We start from the raw sequence: 13,470 nt of genomic DNA, 5'->3' as shown, positions 1-13,470 counted from the left end.
GCCACAGAGTGGTCCAAATATCCACTTGCAGATCCTACAAAAAGAGTGTTTCAAACCTGAACTATCAACGGAAGGTTCAACTCTGGGATTTGAATGCAAACATCACAAAGGAGTTTCTGAGAATGCTTCTGTTTAGTTAGGTGCAGGTATCCCGTTTCCAACGAAATCCTCAGAGAGGTCCAAATATCCACTTGCAGATTCTCCAAAAAGTGTGTTTCAAACCTGCTCCATCCAAAGGAATGTTCAGCTCTGTGAGTTAAACTCAATCATCACAAAGTATTTTCTGAGAATGCTTCCCTCCAGTTTTTATATGAAGCTATTCCCTTTACTATCATAGGCCTCAAAGAGGTGCAGTTATCCACTTGCAGTTTCTACAAAAAGAGTGTTTCAAACCTGAACTATCAAAGAAAGGTTCAACACTGTGAGTTGAATGCAAACATCACGAAGAAAGTTCTGAGAATGCTTCTGTTCAGTTCTGTGCGGTTTATCCCGTTTCCAACGAAATCCTCAGAGAGGTGCAAGTATCCACTTGCAGTCTCCAGAAAAAGAGTGTTTCAAACGTGAACTATCAAAGAAAGGTTCAACACTGTGAGTTGGATGCAAACATCAGGAAGAAAGTTCTGAGAATGCTTCTGTTTAGTTCTGTGCAGTTTATCCCGTTTCCAACGAAATCCTCAGAGAGGTCCAAATATCCACTTGCAGATTCCACAGAAAGTGTGTTTGGAAACTGCTGTTAGAAAGGGAACCTTCAGCTCTGTGAGTTGAATGCAATCATCACAGAGAAGTTTCTGACAATGCTTCTCTCTAGTTTTTAGGTGACGATAATTCGTTTTCCACCACAGGCCTGAGAGCTCTCCAAATGTCCACTTGCAGACACTACGAAAAGAATGTTTCAGAACTGCTCTATGAAAAGCAATGTGAAACTCTGTGAGTTGAACACAAACATCACAGAGAAGTTTCAGAGAATGCTTCTGTTTAGTTTTTATGGGAAGATATACCCATTTGCGAAGACGTCTTCACATTGGTCCTATCCACTTGCAGATTCCACAAAAAGAGAGTTTCAAAACTGCTCTATCCAAAGGAGTGTTCAACTCTGTGAGTTGAATGCGTTCATCACAGCGAAGTTCCTGAGAAGGCTTCTGTCTAGATTCTCTGTGAAGATATACCCGTTTCAAACGAAGGCCACAGAGTGGTCCAAATATCCACTTGCAGATCCTACAAAAAGAGTGTTTCAAACCTGAACTATCAACGGAAGGTTCAACTCTGGGATTTGAATGCAAACATCACAAAGGAGTTTCTGAGAATGCTTCTGTTTAGTTAGGTGCAGGTATCCCGTTTCCAACGAAATCCTCAGAGAGGTCCAAATATCCACTTGCAGATTCTCCAAAAAGTGTGTTTCAAACCTGCTCCATCCAAAGGAATGTTCAGCTCTGTGAGTTAAACTCAATCATCACAAAGTATTTTCTGAGAATGCTTCCCTCTAGTTTTTATATGAAGCTATACTCTTTACTATCATAGGCCTCAAAGAGGTGCAGTTATCCACTTGCAGTTTCTACAAAAAGAGTGTTTCAAACCTGAACTATCAAAGAAAGGTTCAACACTGCGAGTTGAAAGCAAACATCACGAGGAAAGTTCTGAGAATGCTTCTGTTCAGTTCTGTGCGGTATATCCCGTTTCCAACGAAATCCTCAGAGAGGTGCAAGTATCCACTTGCAGTTTCTAGAAAAAGAGTGTTTCAAAACTGAACTACCAAAGAAAGGTTCAACACTGTGAGTTGAATGCAAACATCAGGAAGAAAGTTCTGAGAATGCTTCTGTTTAGTTCTGTGCAGTTTATCCCGTTTCCAACGAAATCCTCAGAGAGGTCCAAATATCCACTTGCAGATTCCACAGAAAGAGTGTTTGGAAACTGCTGTTAGAAAGGGAACCTTCAGCTCTGTCAGTTGAATGCAATCATCACAAAGAAGTTTCTGACAATGCTTCTCTCTAGATTTTAGGTGACGATAATTCGTTTTCCACCACAGGCCTGAGAGCTCTCCAAATGTCCACTTGCAGACACTACGAAAAGAATGTTTCAGAACTGCTCTATGAAAAGTAATGTGAAACTCTGTGAGTTGAACACAAAGATCACAGACACGTTTCAGAGAATGCTTCTGTTTAGTTTTTATGTGAAGTTATACCCATTTGCGAAGAAGTCTTCACATTGGTCCTATCCACTTGCAGATTCCACAAAAAGAGAGTTAGAAAACTGCTCTATCCATAGGAGTGTTCAACTCTTTGAGTTGAATGCGTTCATCACAGCGAAGTTTCTGAGAAGGCTTCTGTCTAAATTTTCTGTGAAGATATAACCGTTTCAAACGAAGGCCACAGAGTGGTCCAAATATCCACTTGCAGATCCTACAAAAAGAGTGTTTCAAACCTGAACTATCAACGGAAGGTTCAACTCTGGGATTTGAATGCAAACATCACAAAGGAGTTTCTGAGAATGCTTCTGTTTAGTTAGGTGCAGGTATCCCGTTTCCAACGAAATCCTCAGAGAGGTCCAAATATCCACTTGCAGATTCTCCAAAAAGTGTGTTTCAAACCTGCTCCATCCAAAGGAATGTTCAGCTCTGTGAGTTAAACTCAATCATCACAAAGTATTTTCTGAGAATGCTTCCCTCCAGTTTTTATATGAAGCTATTCCCTTTACTATCATAGGCCTCAAAGAGGTGCAGTTATCCACTTGCAGTTTCTACAAAAAGAGTGTTTCAAACCTGAACTATCAAAGAAAGGTTCAACACTGTGAGTTGAATGCAAACATCACGAAGAAAGTTCTGAGAATGCTTCTGTTCAGTTCTGTGCGGTTTATCCCGTTTCCAAGGAAATCCTCAGAGAGGTGCAAGTATCCACTTGCAGTCTCCAGAAAAAGAGTGTTTCAAACGTGAACTATCAAAGAAAGGTTCAACACTGTGAGTTGGATGCAAACATCAGGAAGAAAGTTCTGAGAATGCTTCTGTTTAGTTCTGTGCAGTTTATCCCGTTTCCAACGAAATCCTCAGAGAGGTCCAAATATCCACTTGCAGATTCCACAGAAAGTGTGTTTGGAAACTGCTGTTAGAAAGGGAACCTTCAGCTCTGTGAGTTGAATGCAATCATCACAGAGAAGTTTCTGACAATGCTTCTCTCTAGTTTTTAGGTGACGATAATTCGTTTTCCACCACAGGCCTGAGAGCTCTCCAAATGTCCACTTGCAGACACTACGAAAAGAATGTTTCAGAACTGCTCTATGAAAAGCAATGTGAAACTCTGTGAGTTGAACACAAACATCACAGAGAAGTTTCAGAGAATGCTTCTGTTTAGTTTTTATGTGAAGATATACCCATTTGCGAAGACGTCTTCACATTGGTCCTATCCACTTGCAGATTCCACAAAAAGAGAGTTTCAAAACTGCTCTATCCAAAGGAGTGTTCAACTCTGTGAGTTGAATGCGTTCATCACAGCGAAGTTCCTGAGAAGGCTTCTGTCTAGATTCTCTGTGAAGATATACCCGTTTCAAACGAAGGCCACAGAGTGGTCCAAATATCCACTTGCAGATCCTACAAAAAGAGTGTTTCAAACCTGAACTATCAACGGAAGGTTCAACTCTGGGATTTGAATGCAAACATCACAAAGGAGTTTCTGAGAATGCTTCTGTTTAGTTAGGTGCAGGTATCCCGTTTCCAACGAAATCCTCAGAGAGGTCCAAATATCCACTTGCAGATTCTCCAAAAAGTGTGTTTCAAACCTGCTCCATCCAAAGGAATGTTCAGCTCTGTGAGTTAAACTCAATCATCACAAAGTATTTTCTGAGAATGCTTCCCTCTAGTTTTTATATGAAGCTATACTCTTTACTATCATAGGCCTCAAAGAGGTGCAGTTATCCACTTGCAGTTTCTACAAAAAGAGTGTTTCAAACCTGAACTATCAAAGAAAGGTTCAACACTGCGAGTTGAAAGCAAACATCACGAGGAAAGTTCTGAGAATGCTTCTGTTCAGTTCTGTGCGGTATATCCCGTTTCCAACGAAATCCTCAGAGAGGTGCAAGTATCCACTTGCAGTTTCTAGAAAAAGAGTGTTTCAAAACTGAACTACCAAAGAAAGGTTCAACACTGTGAGTTGAATGCAAACATCAGGAAGAAAGTTCTGAGAATGCTTCTGTTTAGTTCTGTGCAGTTTATCCCGTTTCCAACGAAATCCTCAGAGAGGTCCAAATATCCACTTGCAGATTCCACAGAAAGAGTGTTTGGAAACTGCTGTTAGAAAGGGAACCTTCAGCTCTGTGAGTTGAATGCAATCATCACAAAGAAGTTTCTGACAATGCTTCTCTCTAGATTTTAGGTGACGATAATTCGTTTTCCACCACAGGCCTGAGAGCTCTCCATATATCCACTTGCAGATCCTACAAAAAGAGTGTTTCAAACCTGAACTATCAACGGAAGGTTCAACTCTGGGATTTGAATGCAAACATCACAATGGAGTTTCTGAGAATGCTTCTGTTTAGTTAGGTGCAGGTATCCCGTTTCCAACGAAATCCTCAGAGAGGTCCAAATATCCACTTGCAGATTCTCCAAAAAGTGTGTTTCAAACCTGCTCCATCCAAAGGAATGTTCAGCTCTGTGAGTTAAACTCAATCATCACAAAGTATTTTCTGAGAATGCTTCCCTCCAGTTTTTATATGAAGCTATTCCCTTTACTATCATAGGCCTCAAAGAGGTGCAGTTACCCACTTGCAGTTTCTACAAAAAGAGTGTTTCAAACCTGAACTATCAAAGAAAGGTTCAACACTGTGAGTTGAATGCAAACATCACGAAGAAAGTTCTGAGAATGCTTCTGTTCAGTTCTGTGCGGTTTATCCCGTTTCCAACGAAATCCTCAGAGAGGTGCAAGTATCCACTTGCAGTTTCTAGAAAAAGAGTGTTTCAAACCTAAACTATCAAAGAAAGGTTCAACACTGTGAGTTGAATGCAAACATCAGGAAGAATGTTCTGAGAATGCTTCTCTTTAGTTCTGTGCAGTATATCCCGTTTCCAACGAAATCCTCAGAGAGGTCCAAATATCCACTTGCAGATTCCACAGAAAGAGTGTTGGGAAACTGCTGTTAGAAAGGGAACCTTCAGCTCTGTGAGTTGAATGCAATCATCACAAAGAAGTTTCTGACAATGCTTCTCTCTAGTTTTTAGGTGACGATAATTCGTTTTCCACCACAGGCGTGAGAGCTCTCCAAATGTCCACTTGCAGACACTACGAAAAGAATGTTTCAGAACTGCTCTATGAAAAGCAATGTGAAACTCTGTGAGTTGAACACAAAGATCACAGAGAAGTTTCAGAGAATGCTTCTGTTTACTTTTTATGTGAAGATATACCCATTTGCGAAGAAGTCTTCACATTGGTCCTATCCACTTGCAGATTCCACAAAAAGAGAGTTTCAAAACTGCTCTATCCATAGGAGTGTTCAACTCTGGGAGTTGAATGCGTTCATCACAGCGAAGTTTCTGAGAAGGCTTCTGTCTAGATTTTCTGTGAAGATATAACCGTTTCAAACGAAGGCCACAGAGTGGTCCAAATATCCACTTGCAGATCCTACAAAAAGAGTGTTTCAAACCTGAACTATCAACGGAAGGTTTAACTCTGGGATTTGAATGCAAACATCACAAAGAAGTTTCTGAGAATGCTTCTGTTAATTTAGGTGCAGTTATCCCGTTTCCAACAAAATCCTCAGAGAGGACCAAATATCCAATTGCAGATTCTCCAAAATGTGTGTTTCAAACCTGCTCCATCCAAAGGAATGTTCAGCTCTGTGAGTTAAACTCAATCATCACAAAGTATTTTCTGAGAATGCTTCCCTCTAGTTTTTATATGAAGCTATACTCTTTACTATCATAGGCCTCAAAGAGGTGCAGTTATCCACTTGCAGTTTCTACAAAAAGAGTGTTTCAAACCTGAACTATCAAAGAAAGGTTCAACACTGCGAGTTGAAAGCAAACATCACGAGGAAAGTTCTGAGAATGCTTCTGTTCAGTTCTGTGCGGTTTATCCCGTTTCCAACGAAATCCTCAGAGAGGTGCAAGTATCCACTTGCAGTTTCTAGAAAAAGAGTGTTTCAAAACTGAACTACCAAAGAAAGGTTCAACACTGTGAGTTGAATGCAAACATCAGGAAGAAAGTTCTGAGAATGCTTCTGTTTAGTTCTGTGCAGTTTATCCCGTTTCCAAAGAAATCCTCAGAGAGGTCCAAATATCCACTTGCAGATTCCACAGAAAGAGTGTTTGGAAACTGCTGTTAGAAAGGGAACCTTCAGCTCTGTGAGTTGAATGCAATCATCACAAAGAAGTTTCTGACAATGCTTCTCTCTAGATTTTAGGTGACGATAATTCGTTTTCCACCACAGGCCTGAGAGCTCTCCATATATCCACTTGCAGATCCTACAAAAAGAGTGTTTCAAACCTGAACTTTCAACGGAAGGTTCAACTCTGGGATTTCAATGCAAACATCACAATGGAGTTTCTGAGAATGCTTCTGTTTAGTTAGGTGCAGGTATCCCGTTTCCAACGAAATCCTCAGAGAGGTCCAAATATCCACTTGCAGATTCTCCAAAAAGTGTGTTTCAAACCTGCTCCATCCAAAGAAATGTTCAGCTCTGTGAGTTAAACTCAATCATCACAAAGTATTTTCTGAGAATGCTTCCCTCCAGTTTTTATATGAAGCTATTCCCTTTACTATCATAGGCCTCAAAGAGGTGCAGTTATCCACTTGCAGTTTCTACAAAAAGAGTGTTTCAAACCTGAACTATCAAAGAAAGGTTCAACACTGTGAGTTGAATGCAAACATCACGAAGAAAGTTCTGAGAATGCTTCTGTTCAGTTCTGTGCGGTTTATCCCGTTTCCAACGAAATCCTCAGAGACGTGCAAGTATCCACTTGCAGTTTCTAGAAAAAGAGTGTTTCAAACCTAAACTATCAAAGAAAGTTTCAACACTGTGAGTTGAATGCAAACATCAGGAAGAAAGTTCTGAGAATGCTTCTCTTTAGTTCTGTGCAGTTTATCCCGTTTCCAACGAAATCCTCAGAGAGGTCCAAATATCCACTTGCAGATTCCACAGAAAGAGTGTTTGGAAACTGCTGTTAGAAAGGGAACCTTCAGCTCTGTGAGTTGAATGCAATCACCACAAAGAAGTTTCTGACAATGCTTCTGTCTAGTTTTTAGGTGACGATAATTCGTTTTCCACCACAGGCCTGAGAGCTCTCCAAATGTCCACTTGCAGACACTACGAAAAGAATGTTTCAGAACTGCTCTATGAAAAGTAATGTGAAACTCTGTGAGTTGAACACAAAGATCACAGAGAAGTTTCAGAGAATGCTTCTGTTTACTTTTTATGTGAAGATATACCCATTTGCGAAGAAGTCTTCACATTGGTCCTATCCACTTGCAGATTCCACAAAAAGAGAGTTTCAAAACTGCTCTATCCATAGGAGTGTTCAACTCTGTGAGTTGAATGCGTTCATCACAGCGAAGTTTCTGAGAAGGCTTCTGTCTAGATTTTCTGTGAAGATATAACCGTTTCAAACGAAGGCCACAGAGTGGTCCAAATATCCACTTGCAGATCCTAAAAAAAGAGTGTTTCAAACCTGAACTATCAACGGAAGGTTCAACTCTGGGATTTGAATGCAAACATCACAAAGAAGTTTCTGAGAATGCTTCTGTTAATTTAGGTGCAGGTATCCCGTTTCCAACAAAATCCTCAGAGAGGACCAAATATCCACTTGCAGATTCTCCAAAATGTGTGTTTCAAACCTGCTCCATCCAAAGGAATGTTCAGCTCTGTGAGTTAAACTCAATCATCACAAAGTATTTTCTGAGAATGCTTCCCTCCAGTTTTTATATGAAGCTATTCCCTTTACTATCATAGGCCTCAAAGAGGTGCAGTTATCCACTTGCAGTTTCTACAAAAGGAGTGTTTCAAACCTGAACTATCAAAGAAAGGTTCAACACTGTGAGTTGAAGTTCTGAGAATGCTTCTGTTCAGTTCTGTGCGGTTTATCCCGTTTCCAAGGAAATCCTCAGAGAGGTGCAAGTATCCACTTGCAGTCTCCAGAAAAAGAGTGTTTCAAACGTGAACTATCAAAGAAAGGTTCAACACTGTGAGTTGGATGCAAACATCAGGAAGAAAGTTCTGAGAATGCTTCTGTTTAGTTCTGTGCAGTTTATCCCGTTTCCAACGAAATCCTCAGAGAGGTCCAAATATCCACTTGCAGATTCCACAGAAAGTGTGTTTGGAAACTGCTGTTAGAAAGGGAACCTTCAGCTCTGTGAGTTGAATGCAATCATCACAGAGAAGTTTCTGACAATGCTTCTCTCTAGTTTTTAGGTGACGATAATTCGTTTTCCACCACAGGCCTGAGAGCTCTCCAAATGTCCACTTGCAGACACTACGAAAAGAATGTTTCAGAACTGCTCTATGAAAAGCAATGTGAAACTCTGTGAGTTGAACACAAACATCACAGAGAAGTTTCAGAGAATGCTTCTGTTTAGTTTTTATGTGAAGATATACCCATTTGCGAAGAAGTCTTCACATTGGTCCTATCCACTTGCAGATTCCACAAAAAGAGAGTTTCAAAACTGCTCTATCCAAAGGAGTGTTCAACTCTGTGAGTTGAATGCGTTCATCACAGCGAAGTTCCTGAGAAGGCTTCTGTCTAGATTCTCTGTGAAGATATACCCGTTTCAAACGAAGGCCACAGAGTGGTCCAAATATCCACTTGCAGATCCTACAAAAAGAGTGTTTCAAACCTGAACTATCAACGGAAGGTTCAACTCTGGGATTTGAATGCAAACATCACAAAGAAGTTTCTGAGAATGCTTCTGTTAATTTAGGTGCAGTTATCCCGTTTCCAACAAAATCCTCAGAGAGGACCAAATATCCAATTGCAGATTCTCCAAAATGTGTGTTTCAAACCTGCTCCATCCAAAGGAATGTTCAGCTCTGTGAGTTAAACTCAATCATCACAAAGTATTTTCTGAGAATGCTTCCCTCTAGTTTTTATATGAAGCTATACTCTTTACTATCATAGGCCTCAAAGAGGTGCAGTTATCCACTTGCAGTTTCTACAAAAAGAGTGTTTCAAACCTGAACTATCAAAGAAAGGTTCAACACTGCGAGTTGAAAGCAAACATCACGAGGAAAGTTCTGAGAATGCTTCTGTTCAGTTCTGTGCGGTTTATCCCGTTTCCAACGAAATCCTCAGAGAGGTGCAAGTATCCACTTGCAGTTTCTAGAAAAAGAGTGTTTCAAAACTGAACTACCAAAGAAAGTTTCAACACTGTGAGTTGAATGCAAACATCAGGAAGAAAGTTCTGAGAATGCTTCTGTTTAGTTCTGTGCAGTTTATCCCGTTTCCAAAGAAATCCTCAGAGAGGTCCAAATATCCACTTGCAGATTCCACAGAAAGAGTGTTTGGAAACTGCTGTTAGAAAGGGAACCTTCAGCTCTGTGAGTTGAATGCAATCATCACAAAGAAGTTTCTGACAATGCTTCTCTCTAGATTTTAGGTGACGATAATTCGTTTTCCACCACAGGCCTGAGAGCTCTCCATATATCCACTTGCAGATCCTACAAAAAGAGTGTTTCAAACCTGAACTATCAACGGAAGGTTCAACTCTGGGATTTCAATGCAAACATCACAATGGAGTTTCTGAGAATGCTTCTGTTTAGTTAGGTGCAGGTATCCCGTTTCCAACGAAATCCTCAGAGAGGTCCAAATATCCACTTGCAGATTCTCCAAAAAGTGTGTTTCAAACCTGCTCCATCCAAAGAAATGTTCAGCTCTGTAAGTTAAACTCAATCATCACAAAGTATTTTCTGAGAATGCTTCCCTCCAGTTTTTATATGAAGCTATTCCCTTTACTATCATAGGCCTCAAAGAGGTGCAGTTATCCACTTGCAGTTTCTACAAAAAGAGTGTTTCAAACCTGAACTATCAAAGAAAGGTTCAACACTGTGAGTTGAATGCAAACATCACGAAGAAAGTTCTGAGAATGCTTCTGTTCAGTTCTGTGCGGTTTATCCCGTTTCCAACGAAATCCTCAGAGACGTGCAAGTATCCACTTGCAGTTTCTAGAAAAAGAGTGTTTCAAACCTAAACTATCAAAGAAAGTTTCAACACTGTGAGTTGAATGCAAACATCAGGAAGAAAGTTCTGAGAATGCTTCTCTTTAGTTCTGTGCAGTTTATCCCGTTTCCAACGAAATCCTCAGAGAGGTCCAAATATCCACTTGCAGATTCCACAGAAAGAGTGTTTGGAAACTGCTGTTAGAAAGGGAACCTTCAGCTCTGTGAGTTGAATGCAATCACCACAAAGAAGTTTCTGACAATGCTTCTCTCTAGTTTTTAGGTGACGATAATTCGTTTTCCACCACAGGCCTGAGAGCTCTCCAAATGTCCACTTGCAGACACTACGAAAAGAATGTTTCAGAACTGCTCTATGAAAAGCAATGTGAAACTCTGTGAGTTGAACACAAAGATCACAGAGAAGTTTCAGAGAATGCTTCTGTTTACTTTTTATGTGAAGATATACCCATTTGCGAAGAAGTCTTCACATTGGTCCTATCCACTTGCAGATTCCACAAAAAGAGAGTTTCAAAACTGCTCTATCCATAGGAGTGTTCAACTCTGTGAGTTGAATGCGTTCATCACAGCGAAGTTTCTGAGAAGGCTTCTGTCTAGATTTTCTGTGAAGATATAACCGTTTCAAACGAAGGCCACAGAGTGGTCCAAATATCCACTTGCAGATCCTAAAAAAAGAGTGTTTCAAACCTGAACTATCAACGGAAGGTTCAACTCTGGGATTTGAATGCAAACATCACAAAGAAGTTTCTGAGAATGCTTCTGTTAATTTAGGTGCAGGTATCCCGTTTCCAACAAAATCCTCAGAGAGGACCAAATATCCACTTGCAGATTCTCCAAAATGTGTGTTTCAAACCTGCTCCATCCAAAGGAATGTTCAGCTCTGTGAGTTAAACTCAATCATCACAAAGTATTTTCTGAGAATGCTTCCCTCCAGTTTTTATATGAAGCTATTCCCTTTACTATCATAGGCCTCAAAGAGGTGCAGTTATCCACTTGCAGTTTCTACAAAAGGAGTGTTTCAAACCTGAACTATCAAAGAAAGGTTCAACACTGTGAGTTGAAGTTCTGAGAATGCTTCTGTTCAGTTCTGTGCGGTTTATCCCGTTTCCAAGGAAATCCTCAGAGAGGTGCAAGTATCCACTTGCAGTCTCCAGAAAAAGAGTGTTTCAAACGTGAACTATCAAAGAAAGGTTCAACACTGTGAGTTGGATGCAAACATCAGGAAGAAAGTTCTGAGAATGCTTCTGTTTAGTTCTGTGCAGTTTATCCCGTTTCCAACGAAATCCTCAGAGAGGTCCAAATATCCACTTGCAGATTCCACAGAAAGTGTGTTTGGAAACTGCTGTTAGAAAGGGAACCTTCAGCTCTGTGAGTTGAATGCAATCATCACAGAGAAGTTTCTGACAATGCTTCTCTCTAGTTTTTAGGTGACGATAATTCGTTTTCCACCACAGGCCTGAGAGCTCTCCAAATGTCCACTTGCAGACACTACGAAAAGAATGTTTCAGAACTGCTCTATGAAAAGCAATGTGAAACTCTGTGAGTTGAACACAAACATCACAGAGAAGTTTCAGAGAATGCTTCTGTTTAGTTTTTATGGGAAGATATACCCATTTGCGAAGACGTCTTCACATTGGTCCTATCCACTTGCAGATTCCACAAAAAGAGAGTTTCAAAACTGCTCTATCCAAAGGAGTGTTCAACTCTGTGAGTTGAATGCGTTCATCACAGCGAAGTTCCTGAGAAGGCTTCTGTCTAGATTCTCTGTGAAGATATACCCGTTTCAAACGAAGGCCACAGAGTGGTCCAAATATCCACTTGCAGATCCTACAAAAAGAGTGTTTCAAACCTGAACTATCAACGGAAGGTTCAACTCTGGGATTTGAATGCAAACATCACAAAGGAGTTTCTGAGAATGCTTCTGTTTAGTTAGGTGCAGGTATCCCGTTTCCAACGAAATCCTCAGAGAGGTCCAAATATCCACTTGCAGATTCTCCAAAAAGTGTGTTTCAAACCTGCTCCATCCAAAGGAATGTTCAGCTCTGTGAGTTAAACTCAATCATCACAAAGTATTTTCTGAGAATGCTTCCCTCTAGTTTTTATATGAAGCTATACTCTTTACTATCATAGGCCTCAAAGAGGTGCAGTTATCCACTTGCAGTTTCTACAAAAAGAGTGTTTCAAACCTGAACTATCAAAGAAAGGTTCAACACTGCGAGTTGAAAGCAAACATCACGAGGAAAGTTCTGAGAATGCTTCTGTTCAGTTCTGTGCGGTATATCCCGTTTCCAACGAAATCCTCAGAGAGGTGCAAGTATCCACTTGCAGTTTCTAGAAAAAGAGTGTTTCAAAACTGAACTACCAAAGAAAGGTTCAACACTGTGAGTTGAATGCAAACATCAGGAAGAAAGTTCTGAGAATGCTTCTGTTTAGTTCTGTGCAGTTTATCCCGTTTCCAACGAAATCCTCAGAGAGGTCCAAATATCCACTTGCAGATTCCACAGAAAGAGTGTTTGGAAACTGCTGTTAGAAAGGGAACCTTCAGCTCTGTGAGTTGAATGCAATCATCACAAAGAAGTTTCTGACAATGCTTCTCTCTAGATTTTAGGTGACGATAATTCGTTTTCCACCACAGGCCTGAGAGCTCTCCAAATGTCCACTTGCAGACACTACGAAAAGAATGTTTCAGAACTGCTCTATGAAAAGTAATGTGAAACTCTGTGAGTTGAACACAAAGATCACAGAGACGTTTCAGAGAATGCTTCTGTTTAGTTTTTATGTGAAGTTATACCCATTTGCGAAGAAGTCTTCACATTGGTCCTATCCACTTGCAGATTCCACAAAAAGAGAGTTAGAAAACTGCTCTATCCATAGGAGTGTTCAACTCTTTGAGTTGAATGCGTTCATCACAGCGAAGTTTCTGAGAAGGCTTCTGTCTAAATTTTCTGTGAAGATATAACCGTTTCAAACGAAGGCCACAGAGTGGTCCAAATATCCACTTGCAGATCCTACAAAAAGAGTGTTTCAAACCTGAACTATCAACGGAAGGTTCAACTCTGGGATTTGAATGCAAACATCACAAAGGAGTTTCTGAGAATGCTTCTGTTTAGTTAGGTGCAGGTATCCCGTTTCCAACGAAATCCTCAGAGAGGTCCAAATATCCACTTGCAGATTCTCCAAAAAGTGTGTTTCAAACCTGCTCCATCCAAAGGAATGTTCAGCTCTGTGAGTTAAACTCAATCATCACAAAGTATTTTCTGAGAATGCTTCCCTCCAGTTTTTATATGAAGCTATTCCCTTTACTATCATAGGCCTCAAAGAGGTGCA

Source organism: Pan troglodytes, chromosome 1 (assembly GCF_028858775.2).
Source record: "Pan troglodytes isolate AG18354 chromosome 1, NHGRI_mPanTro3-v2.0_pri, whole genome shotgun sequence".
Lineage (NCBI taxonomy): Eukaryota > Metazoa > Chordata > Mammalia > Primates > Hominidae > Pan > Pan troglodytes.
The sequence above is the reverse complement of the archived record's forward strand: the minus strand, read 5'-3'. Positions refer to the sequence as shown.